The sequence below is a fragment of the Vicugna pacos genome, chromosome 1 (assembly GCF_048564905.1).
Source record: "Vicugna pacos chromosome 1, VicPac4, whole genome shotgun sequence".
Classification (NCBI taxonomy): Eukaryota; Metazoa; Chordata; class Mammalia; order Artiodactyla; family Camelidae; genus Vicugna; species Vicugna pacos.
In genome coordinates, this window is record NC_132987.1 from 27,852,508 (window position 1) to 27,874,054 (window position 21,547).

General features: G+C 40.7%; 2 protein-coding genes across 11 annotated transcripts in view; one reads left to right on the forward strand and one right to left on the reverse strand.

The window, feature by feature from the left end:
- The window catches only part of P2RY14 (purinergic receptor P2Y14), a 48,669-nt gene extending 39,473 nt beyond the window's left edge, over positions 1-9,196 (reverse strand). The window contains exon 1 of one of the 2 annotated variants that reach the window (XM_031678937.2): positions 9,104-9,196. The gene's annotated coding sequence lies outside the window, so the exon portion shown is untranslated. The remainder of the gene's footprint in view (positions 1-9,103) is intronic. The other variant, XM_072958772.1, reaches the window with a different exon arrangement.
- MED12L (mediator complex subunit 12L) overlaps positions 1-21,547 on the forward strand; it is a 295,438-nt gene that overhangs the window by 144,092 nt on the left and 129,799 nt on the right. The gene's annotated exons all lie outside the window — the stretch shown is intronic.

Here is a 21,547-nt window from a genome sequence, read left to right on the forward strand (position 1 = left end):
TTTTCCTTGAATATTCTCTTGTATTCTAGCACCTTGAAGATTTTAAGCAAACGGAGGAGAGAGTAAGTGGCATGAAAAAAATCAGTGGAAAGGAACTCCAGTCATAGGGAAAGAGCTTTGGTACAGGGAAAATGACGTATGTACCCAGGGGCAGGTGGCTGTCTGGTAAGGAGAAAATCAAGGGTTAGAACCAAAAAAAAAAAAAATGCTGTTGACATGACATCTGTGAAGAAAAAGACATCTCTTAGGCAGGAAGCTGTATGCTCATGCCTGGCACGTCATAGGGTTCTGTCACTTTAACACACTCCCTCCTCCCTGGAGATGAACTTGGTTTCTCATGCGGTGCTTTCAATGTGATGTAAAAGGGATTTTAGGGAAAACTAGGATTTACTTCGCAGCCGACATTGGTGAATTCTGTCAGTGCTGTAAAGTAGAAGAGAACTTTTCTAATTAAATATTGTTTGGGCAGCTCATTCTAGACTGCATTTCTTACATGTTAGAGTTTCTTACGTTCTTTAAATGAAAACTTTATTTTGACTGTTATTGGAACCATTAACTAAACACTTCATGAAATATATGGCTTAAGACAGTATTTCTTACTGGGAGTTTTTTGCTACTTTTATTATATTTGACCTTCGGCTGTAGAAGGGATTGTAAATTTAGGAAGTCATGAAAATAACGGAGTGCTATTAAGGAAGTGGTGATAATTGAAATACTTGATGAGAAGAGAAATTTAAATGCACAACTTAACCAAATTCAAGTAGCTAGACATAAAACCTTTTAAAAACAAAACAGTACCAGGTTTATATGGTAATTTCTCTTCTGTTTCAACCTAAATTCTAACCAGCCACTGTTGATTATTTCCAAGAACTGTTAGCTTGTGAAGTTGTGTAATTGTTAAAAATAGAATACATACAAGCTACAAATGAGTGCCTGGTTTTTGTTTAGATGTAAATAGTTTTCAAGTGGCAACTCCTCAGCTGTAGTTGGAAACTTCACCTGCAGCAGAGTGATGAGAAATGAACCTTGTAAATAATGAGTGTTTTGGGCTCAGTGCTATTCAGGAAGCAGCTGTCATAGTGCAGCTCTTCACTATAGTCTGTTTCCTAGTATGTAGATTGTTTTATCAACTGCATTACAAGTACTTATGAAATGCTCTATGATCCTAGTTAATTTATTAATTTCTCCAAGCCTCAATAAAATGGGAGAGTATTTTTACTAAACTCAGTCCTATGTTTTCTAAAATCTCAAGGAAGTAGCTTGAAATGCTCTATTTTAAGATGCATGGGGTAATAGACTTTATCTGAATAGCAAGGATGCTTCTATTTTTTGAGTTGACATGTTTTCCAGATGAAATATTAGTAAAACATTTAAAATAATCATCTAAATCCTAGGAAATAATGTGAATGTTTTAGGCTACAGAAAATGCGGGTTAATATTTTTAACATTTATTACTCACTTTAAAGTCAGTTTTCAGTAGAACTGCTGTGAATCACTGACGGTTTTTATGGTGCCTAATTCGTTAAAGAGAATTCAGTCCACACTAATGACATGGTAATTGTTCTAATGTATATTTGAAGAAGAAGAAAATATTGTGAGCAAAGTATCCTCTATTTTTTTGTGCTGAGTTAAACTGCTGTTTGTAAAGAAATAAAAACTTTCGATTATTCCTGTCCTGGTCAAAATCTTATCAAAAGGCAGGGCCATAAAAACAGTTCTAAATGGATGCTTCCAGGTTGCTCCTTTGGGCCACAGTCATGACTTCATTCTCGTCAGTAGATTTTCTATCCAATATGTCCCTGAGGCAGAGCACAGACTTCTCAACAGGCTTTCAGAATACACTTCTCTTAACCTGTGGGGCATTTATAAGTGAGCCAGCAGTGTTTATAAAGCACTTGTTCTCTGCGGAGATCTATTACCAGATGACATGGAGGAGTCATAGAAGTAATTCAGGGTGGATCATACACCTACATGTAAAACTGAAACCATAAAGCTTCCAGAAGCAAACACAGTATGTTCCCCACTTTGGATAGGCAAGGATTTCTTAGGATATAAAATATACTAAACCATGCAATAAAAAGTTAATAAATTATACCTTATCAAAATTTAAAACTTCCATTTTTTTCATTAGATATCATTAAGAAAATGAAAGGCAAGCCATGGACCGGGAGGAAATAGTCACAATTTTTATCTCTGTTAAAGGACTCAAGACTACTTTAAGAACTCTCATAACTCATTAATAAAAAAGACAAAGAACTCAGTTTTTTTAAATGACCAAAAGATTTAACTGAACAAATCACGAAAGAACTTGTTTGACCAAGGAATACATGAAAAAGATGCTTCAGTGAGATGCAGATTAAAGTGACGAGATACCACCTCACACTCATTAGAATGGCAGAAAAACAAAACAAATAGCCAAAAGCTGACAATACTAATGGTTGTCAAGGAAACAGAACAGTTAATACTTTCATATGATTTTGGTAGGAGTGTAAAATAGGAAATCTACTTTGGAAAACAGTTTGGTAACTTCTATCAAGTTAAACATGTAACTATCTGTGAGCTAGTAATTTGAGTCCTAGGCGCTTACCTAAGAGAAATGAAATCGTACGTCCACAAAAAGACTTTCGCTAGAATGTTTGTAGCAACTTTATTCATGATAGCCAGAAATTGGGAATGACCCAAATGTTCATCAACAGATTAAAGTGAGTAAACAAATCGTGGTACACTGATGGAAAACCACTCAGTGATCAGAAGGAGTGATACATGCCGACAGTATGGATAAATCTCAAAACTGTATTGAGCGAAAGAAGTCAGACTGCGTGTCTATTTAAATGCAGCTCTACTGCAGGTAAAACTAAGTTCTAGCGACAAAAGTCAGGAATGTGGACACTTTTGAAAGGAACACAAAAGTTCCCTTGTGTTCCTGTATTGTAATAAATAGGGTGGTGTATTGTAGTAAATAGGGTGGTGATTACATGGTGTCCACATTCCTTGAATTTACATTTAAAATGCTGTCCATTTTATTGTGTGTAGTTTACACCCCAGCCTAAATTCAGTGGGGGAAAAAGTCAAAGCCAGAAAACTCGCTCTTGGAGCAGGAAGGACACTGAGCAGACACAATGCATGTTGTAAACTACGTGGAGATGGTATGTGGTGTTAGAATGACAGCAGAGATGGCGGGGACTGTGGCCCACATGAACGCCGAGAACAAAGCCTGTCAAAGCTGGTCCTCCTCCTGGGCAGGAGATGGTTTGTGTTGTGTTTTGAGGACAGAAGTTGCTAAATGTTAGAGGTCAGGATTGGAGGGAGATTATTTCAAACAGGGTCAGGGTCTCAAGCCAAGGGCTCAAGTAAGAATAAAAGAAGACATGTTTTGAAGTCAGTAAGCATATTAATTGAAGTTGTTTCCCTGCTCAGTCTATTATTTCCCACCCGTCAATTGCTGAATCAATTTCCTCTTTCAAGACTTAGCCTAATCTCTTCTTTCTGTCCACAGGATGCGCCTACAGCCTGTGTCCTTTTCCCTGATTGTATCCTATAAGTTGAGTATTTATCTTAGAAAGTGTTTTCTGGGAGAAGTGGCCTTTCCTCCACTGCCCCAGCTGAGATGCTGAGTCCACAGTCGTGCTGGTTGAGGTTCTGTGGGTGGAGGTTTGATTGATGTGCAGGAGAGGACATCCGTTGGAATGGAGGTTTACGACATGGAGTGTATGCTGTCAGTTTTTACATACATGAGTGTTAACGGCTATAAGTTTTTTGACTGCCAGCTATGTACCAGGCGTGATGATAACTTAGAGTAGTTCTTCTTCAGTAAGTATTTTATTTTAGAGTATTTTTCGGTAAGTATTCGGTAGGTGTTTACAGATGAGTAGACCAAGCAGACAGAGGTTAAGCGACAAGCTGGGATCTCTCTCTTTGGCCCCACTGTCCTTGTCGGCATCACACTTGTACTTGCTGTCAAACGCTGTACTTGTGTTACTAAGGGGCGAGCTGATGATGGCGATGGCATCAGTAAACAGTGATTGTTCTCTTACGTCATGCTAGTCAGTCTGTGGGCATTTTATGTACATTAGTTCAACTGCCATGATGAGTGAGGGAAATGGCTCATAGAGTCATTAAATAAACGTGTCAGGGTCATATCAGAGTAAGTGGGATGGAGTCAAGATTTGAACTAGTCTGGTTCCAGAACACATGGTCTTTGCTCTTTGTTACTACGCTGTACTGCTTGGCTTTGTGAGCGTGAGGACTGGCGGTCTCCCTTCGTGGGAACATGGCATGCGCTTTTCCTCAGGTGGGGTAGGAATAGGAACGGATCTAGATAAAATCTAGTGAGGCAGAGTGGCGTTTCCGTGACAGACTTCGTGTAAGCTGCTCCTTGTTGCCATCCATCCATAAAATAGTTCGCGGAGAAGCTTCACTGTCGTTTCCTTATTAGGCTAAGATGGGCTCCCATCTTTTGAGGGCTTAAGAGTCTAGGTTTAGGGTTTGTTTTGTTTTATTTTGTTTAACTCATGTGGCTTCTCGAGTATTTAAAAATTCTCATACTAGTTGAACTAAACTAGGAAACAGGATGTAACTGCCAATGTGCTAAAGTTAGAATTTATTAAGGAAAATTCGTTACAGAACTGTCTAATCAGCAAACCCATACTCAGGGAAAAAAATCTTACAACAACACCGAAAGATTAGGCTATAAAAGTATATTTTGTATTTTAAGTTAAGATAATGCATTCAAAGGAAATTTTTGTTTCTAAAAGTGATTCCTACTTAGTCTGGTGTTTTGGTTAACCAGAGACCTGCCCGTGTTGCCCTGACAACAAGGATTACTGTATTCAAACTCTTCATAGACTCAGTGATAACAGGGGCGGCCAATCTTACATTTTAGGTTTGTTTTCATCTCAAAACATATCCTTTTCGTTCCTTTTTTCACTTCTATAAAGGTGGTGCTTGCAGAGATATTTATAGTAGAGAAAGAGGCAGTGAGATCCTTGTGCAGAAACACAGTTGGGCAGTTTTAGAGAAAAACTGGAATGAGAGAATATTAAATACTATGGGCTAGCTCCTAGGATACTTCACTGCGTTTAGTATTGCTTTCCATATTCTATTTTTATCATAGTGCATGCGGGGCTGTTAAGCTACCTAACAGGGTTAGGTCTGGGATTTGGATCGAGTCAGTAAATGTTGGTTGACTTCTGATGAGATTAGAGTTCCCTCCAAATCTTTATAAAGAAACTAAAAATGTTATCTAATAAGTTAAAATAGGCCCAAAGGTTGTTGTCATACTGAATAAGTATCATTTCCTAGAGGAGAAAGATTGAAGATGTAAAGGTTTGTCTTTGTGCCTATTAAAATGTAAACTCCACGAGGTGAGGGACTCTTGGAAGCAGAGTATCTCTAGTGTCTAGAATCGTGGCTGCCTCGTGGTAAGGAATCAGTGTTTGTTGAATGAATGACTAACTGACATAGCTCTGGAATGAGAAGGAGATTTCGTTTATCCTCTGTAACAGGATGGAAACATTCCTTAGATGAAGCCTCCTGTGAACTGACCAACTTTTGACTTTAGGGCTGGACTCACTGGGAGGATCCTATAAGCAGCCAGTGGGCCTTGCCTTCCAACCATGGTAACAGAAAAGTTGACACATTTCAAGTCTGCTCGGTGTATATTGTTCATAGTCCGGTGATGTGATGAAAATAAGTGTGTAATCTGAGAAAACTGAGAATCAGATTCTTTTTCCTAGTGATCACACCAAAGAGCACCATATCCTTTGGGCCACAGCTGATCTTTCTCTTTTTCCTTTGAGACCTTAATTTCAATAGCAGATGTTACATAATTGAGTAGAAGCCACCGACCCCTCTCTGACTTTTATCTGAAAGATGAAGGGTCAGAACATGATATCTAAGGCCTCTAATGCTTTTCAGAAACAACAGATGGAAGACTTCAGTGAAGAATAAAAAGCCAGCAATTTAATTTAGGTTGAGTGAAGACAGTGATTTCAAAGGGATGGAAAATAGATCAAATCCAAAAGCAGATGACCGATATTTCACTTTGTCTTTAGAAGAACAGGTGGATTGAGAAGCTTTGTGGCAAATTTGGTTTTTCTGTGAATTAATATAGCTAGGTAATCACTGCAAAAATAAGACTAGCAGATTCCCTACTAGGTTTGTACTTTTCCAGGGTGGTAGTTGGGAAAAGAAAACTCCCTGTAGAGGAACCAGAAGTTTTAGTAAAAAGGATTTGAAAGACCTGGTGGAGGAGACTTGATCCCACATGCTGGGAAATTAAACTAGATTTTATATAGTTTGTTGGTGGTTGGGTTTTTTGTTTGTTTGTATTTTGTTTTTGATAAAGATAGGATTCCTCTGGGAGGGTATAGTTCAAGTGGTAGAGCGCATGCTTAGCATTCACGAGGTTCTGGGTTCGATTCCTAGTACCTCCTCTGAACAGAAATAAATGAATAAACCCAATTACCTCCCCCTCAAAGATAGGGTACCTCTCTTGAAATGAGTTTCTGTAGCCATGCTCCCTAGACTTTTACGAGGCAACGCATTTTTAGCATTCAGGGCAGCTATGGATTTAGTACCAGAATGTAACTGCAGAAATGAAGCTAATTTGAATCCCAAGTGGTAAATAGAATCCAACCAATGAAACCCCTTTGTAGCATCCAATCTGAAGTGTAAGAGTGGCCATACAATTTACTGTCCAAACCAGGATACTTCTGAAGTAGAAAGAGGGTGCCATTTACAATTACACCAGAAAGCAGGTGAAAACTAGAGCTGTCCCAGGACTTAGTGACACTTAACCCATGGAATTGAAAATTGAACATGCAACGGAATTATCTAGAAGGCTATTAAAACACAGATTGCTGGGCTGTACCCCCGAAGTTTTATGTTCAGTAGGTCTGGAATCAAAAATTTGCACATTCAACAAGTTCACTGGCGATGTTGGTGCCGCTTGTCTGGGGACTACACTTTGAGAACTACTGCTCTACCTGGACAGGATAGGCACCTTGAGCCGATGATCTAATTTTCAGTTGAAAGACACTCCGTAGTGTTCAGCCCTCCACCTCTAGACAGCCTTCTGCAAGTGAAGATTACTGTGAGGAAGATGGCAGGAAAAGCTCACATTGGCTTCAGCCTGTGTCTCTGTGGGCTGGTCTGTTCTTGGTATTTCAGAGACAGTTCACCTGATACCAAACTAACTTCAAGGAAATGCTGAAACCAAATGGAATAAGCATGACTGCTGGTTTCTTACCATAGAGACTTGGGCTTAGGGAAGGCTCAACGCCTAAATTTACTCTGTAGACACTGCATAGAAGGAACATTGTTACGGACAACAGTATTTCTGTACTCTTTCCTTTTGCATCCGAGAAAGCAGTATAGGGTCACCAGCCTCTCTCCTGGACCCATCTGAGAAAATTAAGCCAGGGTTCCAGCTCTTGGTGCATCTACTCAAACTGGCATGATCTGATCCAGAGACATGTCCTCATGTGTGCCACCGGTGCTGGCCGCCAGCTGGTACAGGAAGGTTACAGGCTTCCTCACATTGGACTGAGTGAGCTTCCTCGAATTGGGTCATCCGGGACATCCACCTTACTGCAGAAACAATGCTAACTCCTTGTACTTCAACAAACAACCCCCCCCAAGCCCCCAGTATTCCTGTCTTCAGCAGCTGGCTTCAGACGTGTTTTAGATCTAATGGGAAATATCTTGACTCTCTTCCTTCTTCCCTCCCCCTTCCTTATTTCTAAATCAAGAATAATGTAATGCTTTACTATGTAGGGATAATATGGTGCTTTTCCCTTTTAAGCATTTATTCATTATTTTGCCGTCTCATTAATGGGCTTAGGTTGGGTGAGGAACATGTAGACAGTTTGATTGGTAAGGGAGATGTGAATGTGGGGTTCACCGTACATCAGTGGTTCTCCCCCAGATCAGTGTGGACCCCCAGATCAGCAGTGCCAGCATCTCCTGGGAAGTTGTTAGAAGTGCAGATTCTTAAGCCCTGGCTCCAGCTGACTGAATCGGAACCTTTGGGGAACACAGCCCTGGGGTATGTGTTTCAACAAGTGCCCCAGGTGATACTCATATGTGGCAAAGTTTGAGAGGCATTGTTGTAAATGGTTTTGTGTTGTGTCTTATCTGTGTGTTTTGGTCTACAAAGGTATTAAAATGTCTAAATTATGTCTATTAATGATATCGTTTTTTTTTTTTTAGCACCAAAGCTGTTTAGTTTGTATACTTTGAGAAGATGAATATGCAAGATGTAGTGGTATTTTTTGTTTTACCAGTGTGATTTTTTGATTCATTTTCTCCATGGAATTAGTTGTCCTTTCTTGAAAAAAAAAAACTTCTGGTCTAGATGGACTGCGTGAGATTAGTTGAATATGCTGACAGAGTGGACCTGTGCTCATTCCTCTGAGTGTAATTTAAATTCATAATTTTAAAGTATTTTAAATAATTTAGCTGGTTAGTCCTAGACCATAAGGAGCATTTGAACTCAAATTTTTGCTATGCATAGGAAAAATGTTTTCACAGTTTATGATTTTCTTTAAAGGCAAATAACACGTCTTACTAGCTATTAATTGGGTTAACTTATCCCAATAATCCCAATAACAGGAAAGGAAATAGCTTTTACCCACATAAGTATATGAACAAATAGATACGAACTGTATGTCTATGCAAGCATGACACTGCAAACAAAAACATATTCACACTGACTTAGAGATACTATGGTCATAATTGATTTTTGCAGGTTTTAGAGACATTTTTGATATGCACATACAAGCCTTTGAAACGTCTGTCATGGGTAGATGAATACCTTTTAAGCATTTTCTTTGATATCTCCTCATCACAGATATATTTTGACAGCCACAATCAGAAATCCTTAATAATCACGAATGATAAAATTTCAGATTTGGATCCCAAACCCAGCATGAGCAGATATATTGCCATGTCAACAAGTTACAGTTCTCAAACCCAAGGTAACCTACTGGGAACGAGGACAGTGCGGTGTTACTGTTGCTTCCTAGCCCAGGAGTCTCCTTTTCCGTTCTCATGCCCCCTTCACACACGCTCAAGTTCTTTCAAGGAAAAGCTCTTCCCTTACCTGTTTGTAGCCTTCTGTCTGTGAGTCAAACAGCACGCATTTCAGGATACATCTCAGTGGACGCTCCACATTGAGACTGTCACACGGAGTTCTTGCACCTCTTTAAGAACAGATGAAAATCAGGAACTTGACCGAAACCACAAGATAGGTTGGCTGTCACTGCCGAACTGGTCAGTTAGAACTTACTCAAGGTTGGGAAATGGAAGCAAGGAGGAAGAGATGTTTGGATTTGCGTGGGTGTCCGGCTGGCCTCTGTGCTAGTTTCTTTCCTTCAGTGATCCACAGAACAGCCTGATGGATTTTTGTTTTTTTCCTTCTTGAAATTTTCTCCTCTCCACTCCTCTCATCGCCACATCGTCTGGCAAATGAACAGCCAGGCAACAACCTAAATAATTTTCCTTTGTAAACTTTACCATTGCCAAATTCAACATGTGGTGAGAGGTGAGAGCTGGGGGTGGTCACTGTGGTAGGGAGAACAGGGCTCCCGCTGAAACACCCTCCCGAGAGGAAACAGTTGTGGGAAAGGAAAAAAAAAACTCTCCACCCTTCTAGGCTCCTCCGGCTGGTCTAAGAATTAAACTGACATGAGACAGATTAACAGGAGAAAAACAAAAATTTAATAACATGTATATACATGGGAGAGACCCAGGAAAGCTGACTAACTCATGAACATGGAAAAAACCACCACCTTAAATACCATCCTTGACTAAAGACAAGTGAGGATGTCAGGGGCAGAGGTTTGGGACTTCAGAAGAAAGGAAGGCAATTTACAGGAAGATGAAAAAGAGCAAATGTTTGATAAACAAATATTTGCTGGGCCATAGAAATGTTGGGGCACAGAGAGTCATTTTAACACACGTTGCTAGGTTCCACCCTGTCTTCAGCACCTAGTTTATATCCCACAGTTAAACTGTGGGGCTAGCTGCCTTCCTGGAGCAGGTTCTCTAAATTCTTTAAGGCTAATAGGGGGGAAGGTCAAAGTTTCCTGAGTCTTTTGGGCCTTGATTGTTGTTAGATCAAAATAGTTAGCATGTCAAAGAGGTACATTTTGGGGTGGCACATTTTGCTCACCTGACATTGTCAACAACCACCCAGTGTAACAAGTGTTCACAAACAGGTGGTAATTGGGGCTGCCTGGAAATATGGAATTGGCACTTGAGCAGGGAAGCATTTGGACATCAGGTAAGAGGTGCTGCTCTTGTCATTTTTTCCACATTAACTTTTCCATATTTGAGCATTACTGACAAACAGATCACGAGTAGGACTTCAGATAAACTCATCACACGTTCATCTTCTGCTGAGTGTGTGCTGCTAATGTTTCTGTTTTGAGAAAGTGCAAGGCAGGACCCCTTCATATTTTCAGGCCCTTTCAGGTTCTGTAATATAATTTGTGATGTCCAGTGCTCCAGCGTCTTCTCCGTTGAGTAATAGTGTGCAGTTAGAGATGGAAGTACCCAGTCCTGGCTGCAAATCCCTCATCGAAGTGTGTGACTCAGAACCAGATAAGAAAGAAAGCTATGCCCCGAAAGGCTTTTTATTAAGCTGCTGCACTGCAGGTGTGTTCACTTGGGTGGTTCCAGGGCCGCATTATGGGCTTACAGTTTAACATGTGACGTTCAGTTTGGCCTAAGAGAACACACGTTTGCAGTTAGGATAGTCAGTAGTACTTACCTGCTTACAGTACGCCAGGTATTGTTCTACATGCTTTATATGCACCTGCTCTGTAGTAAGCAGTGTCCCAGGCACTGGTGATGAAGTAGTGACTAGCCGGGGGGTAAACACGTAGACATAGATAGAAGGACGACCCTCAGAGCCTGGTTGCTACCAGGGCACACTGCCGAGTCCTTCGGATGTAAACGCTATACTGATTAAATGGATGATTTGGCGTTAACGGTCCCTAACTGCAGCTCTCAAGACTTCCCTGATTTATTGCAGGAGGCTCTGCTTATTCTGACTGTCTCAGGAACACCCATTAATTGTCCCTGTGCTCTCGTGCTTCTTGCCTTCTCCGTGGGGTGCTCCACGTATGTATGGAGCGTGACTAGGGTGGAAATTATTAAATTAAACCCACTGGAGCTGCTTGCTTTCCGCGTGGTACCAGGAGTTGCAAAGTCCCAGACCAGAGGGATAGCCCTACAGGTGGTCACCTGCTGGCAGGTTGTCCAGATAAGCGAGGTGGACCTGGTGTAGAACCCTCGGGGATGAGGAATTGTGGAGAGATGGGGAGCTCATGGCCTTCCCCCCACCGGGGGGTTGGCTGCCACCCCAGGTAGAGCTTGTCAGGGCCCAGTGTGGCCTCATCTGTGGTTGGGTAGCATTGTCGGAACCTTGGGAGCTGATTGTATGCGCCATTGTAAACACTTCCTGTGTTTATGTGTTTGAGCTCACTGAGTTCTCCTGCAGTTCCTTGGAGCTGGCTGGGGTCTTCTCCTGTCCTCTCCCCCACCTCTTTCTTCATAGGTGGGGAAGCTGAGGCCCAGAGATGTCGAGTTCATTTGTGCAGCTCCTGAAGTTGGAACGTGGACCCTGGCAGAGCAGCTCCCAGAGGCTGTGCTCTGAACTGCACTTGGCTCTCCTGGGTTCGCATGTCCTTATCTAAATCAGACTTTTCAAATCTGTGTAGGCTGAACGCCTTGTGGGCCAGAATGGAACATGACTGCAACTCTGTGGGCTTGTGGGGAGCCGGTTTGTGGTCTGTGTTACAGCTGGTTGTGTTGGCAGGCAGCTGGGCAGGGATGGCCGTGAGGGCACAGCTGGGGGTTTACAAAGGAGCACTCTTCTCCAAGGACTGGCTCAGAACCAGAGGCGCATCGTCTCTCACATGTGACTAAGGAACACTTTCCTTAGAATGCGATCCGTTTACAGCCAGTCTACAATAAGAGCCATTTGAGAGGCAAATTTTTCTCTTACGGATGAGAAAATAGAGCTTCAGAGAATTTGACTAAGTGGCTCAAGGTTCGAGGTGTCAGGACTGGACTTTGGAGCCAGAGTTTAGATTCAGAGCCTAGGATTCCTTCCCCAGTTTAGCGGCTGTTTCTTAACCAGATGAGCAGTGGGTGCTGGTTCGGTAACTCATCAAGCATCTGAGAGTCGGGTCCACTTGGATGGTCCTTGTTGGGAACACAGGAAAAGTGTATTTTCTCATCATGACATGCTGATTGTGTACACACATAAAATTTCAGGCTGACGTGAGCACTGTCAAGAGAGTGATGGCAGGCAAGTAAGTGGTGCAGGTGATGATGATGGACGCCAGGACAAGAGGTGGAGTTAGTGGTTAAGGCTGTACTTGCCTTGGAATTGGGGGAGACGAACACGTACGTATCCAAGAAGAACTTGGTGAATTTTGTTTTGTTTTGTGTTCTCAAGATTGCACTCAAGGCAGATTGTCTGCCTTAGGAGAGCTTTTGACTGGAGGCCCTCACTGACAGTGGCGCCAGGGCAAGTCCTTTGGTTTCTCTCTCCATGTTTGGGAGACATAAGAAAAACCTGGGGCTGCTGACTCTTCCTCCCTGGGTCTCTGGGTGGTCCTCCTTGCCCTCTGCTCACCTGGGGACCCTGAGGCAGCTCTGACTCTTTAAAGTTCATTATTTGTATACCTGACTGGCCATCAGCACCTCCTGGGGAGCTTTAATAACGCAGAGTCCAAGACCCTACTTCGAATGAATCAATCAGAATCCTTGTGTTTTTGACTCAGGATTCTATATTTTCAAAAGTAGGTGGGTGAGTCAGAAATGTGGCCAGGTGTGGGGCCTCTGAACTTAGAACACTTGGAGGAACTTTTATCTTCCAGGCGGATGCCCTGGATGTTTGGTCTAGCTCACACCGGCTGTCTGAGCCCTTACCAGTTCCTGCCATAGCTTTGGACACCTGTGCAGACCTGTGCGCTGGAAGCAGAAATTGTGATGACCAGAGTCCTGGTAGGGTGATGTTAATGAAATGACAGATTCATAGAGAGAACAAGAGGTAGAGAGTAAGACTAGATTGCCCACAGATTAAGTGAAACCCAAGGAGGAAGGAAGAGTATCAAAGGGGCTTATGCAACAAAAACAATGATGTCTGACTTCTCCTGGGGCCTTGAGTTTTATACTTCAGTCTGTCTGTCTTCTCTCATCAGTTTTTTTCCCCATTGAATGTCAGTGGACTATATAAATCTTTTCTTACACTGTTGTTACTCCCTCTTCTTAGCAGGAAAGTCTTCGGAGAGGTGTCTTCCTTTATTTATGCACCTCACCTTGTCACCCAGGTTTTGAAAACTGGCCCCAGGTGTCCCAGAGTGTGGAGCTTATGGGAATGTGGGCATACTTATGGAAAGCTCAGACATAATTTAACACAGGATGTAAAGTTAAGATTTATCCTGGGCACCTTGTGGATATACTTAAATGTGCAGGTTAGCTTGTACATACCTTTCTCTGTTAGAATTGGAAATAAGTATCTTGCTAATGTTTGCAAAAATATTTTATCCTGACAAACACTGTTGATCATATCTTTATGTATTTTTTTAAATAGGTATTTTGTTATGATGATTAGTTTGGCTTTGTTCAGCACCAAACACCAATTTCAATGCAAAATAGATAATAAAATAATGATAACAGCAATAATAAAAAAATATGTAGAGGGCATGTTCTTTGCTTTCAGGATTTTTAATTATCATAAAAAGAAAACTGTAATCAATGTTTTGTTTTCCTCTTGTCTGTGATGCTTTAATTTATGCTAAATAGTTCTATGTTCCCTCAACTTCTTCCCATTTTGTTTCGTGGAACCCTAGGATTAAAATACTGTAAAACTTCATCCTGATAAATCTCAGGACCCTCTACATACCCCCGATCCGACTGCCGCCCACAGCCCACCCCGCAGGCCCACAGACACACACACATTTCCATTCCCCAGCATTGTCAGTAATAAGACTGGTTATATATAAATGTCCCTTGTGTATTCATACTACAAATAGAGTGAGATTAACGCATGGAATCTGCAAATCTGTTATTGTTTCCAGTCAGTTTCCATCCAGCCTGTCAACAACTGCCTTACAAGTTGGATTACTTAACTTCTATAAATGTCTGACTTTCTTCCTTACTCTGCAATCTATTTTTTTTTAAGTGAAAAAACAAACCTTATGGTTATTGCCTTATTCCTGATTTTCCCATTTGCTTCACTGGACAGTTAGACGCACCAGGGTACTTTGCTTTTTTACCACTTGCTGTCTTGGGGACTTATTCATGTTAGCTCTGTATAATTATACCTTTTTTTTCATGGCTTTGTAGTATCTCATATTGTTTTAGTCAATCCCTATTGATGGACGTTTAGATCGCTATGAACATTTTCAATGAATCTGTTTTAACCATAAGAGCTGTTTGCTGGGATACATCATTTTTAAAAAGTTAAAAAAAGAAAAAAGGCTTTACTGGCAGGTTATTTAGAGTGGGGGTGAGTGTGTGTGTATTAGGTGGGGGGCGTGGTTGCAGACAGGAATCCACTGAATGTTGAGAATTTATTGAGTTAAGTATACAGAGGATTTTAGTACAAGGCCCAGTGTAAACATTATAGGAAAGTATAGAGAAATTTAAAGGGAGTGAGTTTGGAAGTTGCCCTCTAAAAGGATCTGGGAAGGAGCTGGTATCTGAAGTGGTTCTTGCTAGATGGCTCTTTTATTTCTAGAAGGGGGTGAAGGTCAGTCTGGGATGAAACAAATGGTGGGAGCAAAGGCAGCGGGGAAGGAGAGTTGGCAGAGGTGGCTGAGACATAATTAATTGTCATGCTGAGGTGTCAGAACTCACTACGCTGTGACATGCAAGCTTTGTGGTGAAATAATTAAAGATGTGCTTTAAAAGAGTAATCTGGTAGACAAACATGGAATGCAGACATGCCTTTTTGTGTTTTTCAATGTGAAGCGTTAAATTCTGCCAAAGTCAGTGCATTGATTTGGGGTAGTGGAAGAGGGTGGCAGGAATTATGTCGTTAAAACATAATTAGTTGCTGTGTTATAAAACAAAGCTTTTTTTGGTTTTGATTTTAACCTCTTGAAATGAGTGACAGGCACAGGAATTCATTGGCAACTGTGTGTTTACCTTAATCTGAGAATTATAATTGGAGAAACAAATGTCTGGTACAATGTCTCCACCTTCTGGAAGACTGGCAGAAGTAACAGTTTATAAAATGAATTGATGTGCAGTATTTATATAGATTTTGTAGCTGGCTCACAAAGCCTCACCTTGGGGTAGGCACTGATGTTGATGAGTTGAATACCTAGTCTCAATTAGTTGAATTGCTCAACCAGATTTTCTGTGTTGTTAATATTAGATTAGATTTAACCTAAAAAATCAGAGGGAATGAATTTCAGTTGTTGATATTAGCAAAGAGTCAAAATTGAGAACTTCAATAGTCACAAAAACGAAATCTTCAGTTCATGTGTGTCCTCTTCTGTGTATGGTGTTTTGGAAAGATGCTTATAAAACAGAAGAGGGCATTTTCTTTTATCGCTCCAAGTCCCCAGATGTATCCTTTCTCATTATCTTTGTTTTGCTCTCGTTTGCTCTTAAGACTCACCTCAATTCTCAATATCCCTGAAACTGTCCCTGATATCTTGGTGGTGTTAGCATCCTTCCCACGGGACCTATGTTTTTGTATGAATTCCAGCTGGAATGGGCAATGGCTGTCCTTGTTGGCTGGTTTTGGTGTCTTCAATGTCCACTCCTAAAGCAGGCTCTCAGCAACATTTGTTGAGTGAATGTATGTTACCAACATAGGGGATAGTCCTTGCCTCTCTCCTGAGTATGTGCTCTGTCTGGTTCTGTACGTAAAGACAAGTGAGATGATGGGATTAATCTGAAAGCAAGGACTAGATATTTTAAAATAATATTATCCCATGGGCTTCAAATCATCTAATCACTTGTATCTGCACATTCTTGGGCTCCTTTGGTAGGTTTTTGGACCCCTGACCTGTGTAACATTCATCCTAGGACAGGTCGCTTAGAGGAGAGCACACTGCTTTATAAGATGGTTTATTTGCTTAGTATTCTAATTGCTTAGTTTTTCAGTGAGTCGTTAGAACAAGTTAGGAACATGAGCCTTGAGAAGTCACTGAGAGAAGTTTGAGCTGGGATGAGACTTTAGAATGTAGAGAATTAATACTTCATTTCTATTGTGTTGATGAAAATAGTCAATCAACAATCTATAATAGGAATAGAAAAGAGTTTTATTTGTACCAAACTAAGGACTATAGCCAGGGAGACAGCCTCTCAGATAACTCTGAGGAACTGCTTGGGATAAGCATGGTTTTCAGCACAGTTTTATATCTTGTTAGAAGAAGGAACATCAAACAAGTGAGGGATACATTCCTTTAAGGTTTAAAAAACAAACAAAAAACAGACCAGAAGTCCACAGCGAGTATAGCCTTGGCACCTGGGAAGGGAGTCTTCTCATCAAAGGAGGACAAACATTGGCATCCCAGGAAGGGAGGCGTTGAACCTTTATATTTAAGATGGTCATTCTTCTGATCAGTGCATGCTTTTCTTTAATAATGGATAGTTACAGCAGGTGTGCAGTATGCGTTTGATGGGTCACAAACAGGCTGTTCTAGCATAAAATTCAAGTCAACTCATGTAGAAGACAGAATGGCCTCCTAACCCAATATGTGAAAATTTCTTTTATCAATTAGATAAACTTTCCCAGAGTTGTTCTGATAAACAGATGTCGCTTGTTCATGTTGTGGTGACATGTGGGAGGAACAGGCACTGGCAAGTTTAAGGGATGCTTTTGTGGTGGTGAGACTTCAGGGAGCTTGCCTGAGGTTAACCAAAATCAAGGGAAATGCTGTGGGTGATCTCATCCAGTTTCTTTTTCTTTTTTCTTTCATTATTTTTTTTAAACCTAAAGAGTAAGCCACACCTGAAATAGTAGACTCGACCAACAAACTGATGTTAGCTCAGCACACTTGTTTGTATTTCTGGTTTGTGTGAGGGTTGTGTGGTTATCTTTGGCCATTTAGTTTCCTTGGCAGTGGGACTGAGAAATTTTTTGTGGTCTTAGACAATTAATGCCGTAGAGAGCTGCATATGTCTCTTTAGTTTCTATGGAGTCCAATGGTGATTCCTGTCTTGTTTTGTGTGGGCCAGGCAGCGTAATCAGAATGAAGACTCAGTGAGGCTCTACAAAACAGGAACAGACTCACAGACATAGTAAACAGTTTTATGGTTACCAGGGGAAAGAGAATGGGAAGGGATAAATTTGGGAGTTGGAGATTTGCAAATAGTAACTACTATACATAAAAATAGATTGAAAAAAGAATTTCTTCTATATAGCACAGGGAACTATATTCAATATCTTGTAATAACCTTTCATGAGAAAGAATATGAAAACAAATATATGTATGTATATGTATGACTGGGACATTATGCTGTACAGCAGAGACTGACACATTGTAACTGACTATAATTAAAAAAATAAATAAACTCAACTCATAGGTGTTGAAAGATAGAGGTCTTTAAAAAAAAAGAATCAATGAGGCTGAGTTTCTGTGTTTAGTCCTTGAATGGGCCATTCTGGGAGCTGTGTCTGTCTGTTGCCCTTGTGTAATTCTGGGGGATCCTAAGGTGAGTTGAATGAGGACACGTGGTTCCCCTCGTGTGACTTAATCATGACCGGGAGCCCACTGTCTCCTCCTCCAGGAGCCTTGTGGACCTCCTGTAGGAGGCATTTATCTAACCCTGTACTGTGAGTGACACCAGTGTCCTCAGGTGGCCCTGATCAGCCTGTTTGTTTAGTTGTTCCCGCGGAGGCCTGTGCGTTGGGAGGGCACATGCAGCCTCCCTCTGTAGAATCCTGTTGAAATCATACCAATCATACATTTTGTACTTAGTACTGTGACAAAAGATTCGTGATGGTTTTGCTGTGGAGGAGAGAGAGAATTAAAATTACAATTTAGATTATGTATTCCTTCAGGAAGCTCAGGCAAATAAAAACTCTTCAGTTTGGGTGAGCTGGGTTTATTCTTGTGGCTATAAACAAAACCGCTGGCAATGAGCACTAACCCAGAAACCGTTATCCACACTCCCAGGGAACATCCTTTAGAGTTTTTTGTTGCTAACCCGGCATCCAGGGGCTCACAGTTGGTGCTAGTAAACTGGACAGAAGAAGCTTCACAGTGGGGCTTCTCACTGATGAAAACGGCTGATTCCTGGAGTCCTTTTTCCCTTGTCCCGAGCTGCTTGTTCAACTGGGTAACGCACTCCTAATGGAGACGGGAATTTTCATATAGGCTGGCCCTCGCTGTCTCAGTTTATACCTGTCCTGTCAGCTCAGCAAGTGACACCTTCTATTCTCAAAAGTATCTAGGTATTCATCACAAATGATAGGCTCTTGTGAATCATAAGGGAATAAAATGATCAGTATGCATGATGGGTGGGCTTAATGTTCTCTTAACAGTGGGGATGATCTTTCATGTCTAGGAAAGACATTATTGAGGCTTTGGTTAAGAGGGCTTCTCAGTGCCGACCCCAGCCTTATTTGCAGTGTTGATATGGTTTGTTTGCATTCCCAGCATTTGATAACGTAAATAATTAGCAAGGCTTTCAGTCGTGTTAGTGATACCTTGAGGTGCGCGTTTCATTTCAGGATTGAGCCACAGTTAAAACTGGAGCTTCTGGACCAGACAGCCTGAGTCCAGGTCCCAGTGACAGCCTATCTGAGCCGTGCGACCTTGGGAACATTAGGGTGGATGCTAATGACAAGCCCCTCAGGGGCTTGTCAAAGGGATGAAGGTAGTTGATACAGGTCAGGTGCTGAGAACAATGTCCAGTGTGTAGGGAGTGCCCGATAAAAGTTAGCTATTTTTGTTTTGTTAGAAAATAAGCGTTCAGTGTTGCAGGTACTAGAAGAGAGGATGTGAGGGGCTAGGGTAGAAACTTGAGGCCTCCAGCAGTAGTGCAGGCAGATTAAAATCAGGCTGTGGTAGGTTGGTCTCTCCTCAGGGCACACATTGGGAGGCCTGCCGGACTCCCAGGGTCATGCTGGTCTGCGACGTTGTACAGCCTCCCCTTGGCCTGAGCTAATAAGCCCAGTGCAGGGACAGAGGTCTGTCTTGTCCACCACATCTGAGGGCGGATCGGCAAGATTGTGTGCAGGGTTGTTGAGGAGGGTGAGGGAAAGTGGGTGCAAAGGATGACTCGGATTTCCAGTTCAGGTTCCTGGGCGGGTGGTGGTGCTGTTAATCAAGTTCAAGGATAAGGAGCCTCCTTGGATGAGGTAGAGAGAGCGTGATGCAGTCCATATTTTTATGGTCCCTCACTACCATGCAAAATGAGATCTGTGCGTGCAGATGCGTTATATTATGTATGGCTTCTATATCACTGTACTAAAAAGATGTTGAAACATGTCTCACAGAAACAGTGCACTGGATTTAATGGGGTTAAGAGGCCCTGATCTAGATGAATCCAAATTTATATAGTATAAGTGTTCTGCCCATTATTCATTTCCTTATATACTCATTTTTCCATTGTATTTAACGGTGGTATTTCTCTACTGCATAAAACAACATACAAAAATCTAAAGACACATGTGATATGATTCAGGCTTCTTGAAAAAACACAGAGATAATTATTTTTGATAATTGACAGATGGCTTCAGTGTTATTGAAGGTATTTTGGTTAGGGCCAGTATTAACAATCTTAAGCTTTGGGTGTGATTTTTAAGGACTATTTAAAAACTATTAAAAACTTAAGAATATTCGAAACGCAAGTCGACATGTGAATCCCATGCATTTCTTGATAAGTTAAAAATTTAATACTGACAGTCTTATTCTTCCCTCTTCAACTCTAATGAATGATTTTTGAAATCATCGAGTATATTTAATTAAAAATTTTTTTGTATGTCAGTTAGGAAAGAGCAGTCAATATTTGCTCCATTTTCCCCATGAGATCGATGGTATTGCAGCTTTTTTAGTTTCTGTTCTTTTTACATCTGTAAGATAATTTTATAGGTCAGCTTTATTTTTTCAAACATTTCCAGCTTATATTTTTCTAGGCAGCTCCGGGACTGTTTTTTGTGTACATTAGCACTAAAGACGGCTGAAGAAATGCTGTGGGGAAGGGGTAGGCCATGTTACTGTGTAATTACATGATATTAACAGAACACAAGTCATTTTCTTCAGCTGGTTCATGAATTTTATCACCAGATAGTGCTAGAGGCTGGGGCGGTAAGCAAAATGTGCATCTACCGTATTTGATTTATGTTGAAATTTGAAAATGTTTGATCTTAAGAGATACTTACTTTCATATTTCACTTAGATATATCCCAAGATTATTTAAAATATGACATTAGGCATAACTTTTTTTTTTTTTTACAAGGTTTGTGCCTAGTAAGTATTAATTGAGTTGATAGCTGTCTTCTTGTGGTCCGCTTGGGAGAAAATACTGATTTATGAGATTTAAGTGATCCCCAAGCTTTATTTTGCCCTTGTTTTAAGTTTTTTTTTTTCTGTAGTATATCATAGCTCCACAGTGATGATAAAACTTATGTTTTAAGTTGTACCGTCTATGTACACTTTTGACTTAGCTATGTAACTTAAATTTATAGACTCTCCTAGTTACTATTCCCTTAAAGCTTTAGTTGAGAAAAAAAATACTTGTATCCTTTTTGGAAATGAGAATAAAATGATATAACTGGTATAATGAATACAACAGAGTTAGTAATACACACGCCAGAAGATTTTCTACAAGGTCAGTTTCCATTCATGTAAGTTATATGAATAATAGAAAAATTTCTTTTTGAAATTACCTGAATATGTACCCCTTTTACATAAAAGAAAGAATAACTATGTTATTTATTGCTGGCTTGAGAGGGTCCTGAAATACTGAATATAGTCCAAAGCTCCCGGTAAGAAACTTTAGATTTCAAATTTAAGATTGTTTCTAAATTATCAGTTAAGTCAAAACCAATCAGATAGAATTCTTGTTTTCTTCGGTATTAATGCAGTAGTTTGTATTGACTTGTGACACTAGCGCAGTATTTCGTGTTATTCCTGTTGATATTATTTTAGTCATGTAAATGATTCTTTCTTGGTTGGCCCAGATAAGTAATTTTTGTGAGTGCAATGTGGGCATAAAATACAAGCAGCATGATTTTGATGTTTTTGTAATACAGCTTTAAAGGGGGGGAAGTAATGCTTGCTTTCTGTTTCTTCCTAAGTCAATGTTTTAAGATGTCCCATTGATTTAATAATGAAATTTCAGTGGATAGGATCACCATTACATTAATTATACCCAGAAACTCAACAGCAGTCCAATTTTAGAAACATTATAGTGGGATTGAAATATTTTAAGGGCCTTTTTAGAATTGAGGCCTGAACTTTAGAGGATTAAATAAGGTCTAGGGTTTGGTAATTTCCAGAGTGCCGAATAGGATTCTAAGGTGACCGTGCATTTAACAGCCTGCGCGCACGTGTGCACGCAC